Here is an 879-nt window from a genome sequence, read left to right as displayed (position 1 = left end):
AAGCTTTCAGTTTTTCATCATTAACTATGATATTAGTTGAGGGTTTGTTATATATGACCTTTATTATGTTGAGGTCCTTTTCTTCTATATCCATTTTATTGAGTGTTTTAATCATAAATGGATGTCGTATCTTGTCAAATGCCAGTTTCTCCTTTTAATTTCGTTAGTAGTCGCTTTATATAATTTAGTGCTCCCTGATTGGATGCATATATATTGATAAGTGTTATGTCTTCTTGATGCATTGTCCCTTTATCATTATAAAATGTACATCTTTGTCTCTTGTTACCTTTTTTGCCTTGAAGGATATTTTGACAGATATAAGTATAGTCACACCTGCTTTTTTCCTGGATGCCATTTGCTTGGAATATCATTTTTTACCCTTTCATTTTGAGTCTATATTTGTCCTTGCAGCTGAGATGTGTCTCTTGGAGGCAACGTATGGTTGTATTTTGTATTTCTGATCCAATTTGCTACTTGTGTCTTTTTATTGGTGAGTTCAGTCCATTTACATTTAGGGTGGTTATTGATATATTAAGATTTTCTATAGCCATTTTATCTTTGTTTTCTGGTAGTTCTGTGTCTCCATTGTTTCTTTTCCTTTGTGTTTCTGTCTGTTATTTTAGTTATGTGGTATTCTATGATTTTTCCTTTGTTTCCTCTTTTTTTATGTTATGTGATTCAGTTGTACATTTTGTGTGTGTGTGTGTGTGGTTACCATTAGATTTATGCAAAAGAAAGTTTCATATATATAGTAGTTCTTTATCTTCTGCATGCATCTTATCTCCATTCCCCTTTACAAATTCAGACCTTTATCCCCTGCTTTTTGTTTTTGTTGTTACAGATTATCCTTATTTATGCTGTGAGTTCATTTCCAAATTG

This window comes from Pteropus medius, unplaced genomic scaffold, assembly GCF_902729225.1.
Source record: "Pteropus medius unplaced genomic scaffold, Ma_sr-lr_union100, whole genome shotgun sequence".
Taxonomy (NCBI): Eukaryota; Metazoa; Chordata; class Mammalia; order Chiroptera; family Pteropodidae; genus Pteropus; species Pteropus medius.
The sequence above is the reverse complement of the archived record's forward strand: the minus strand, read 5'-3'. Positions refer to the sequence as shown.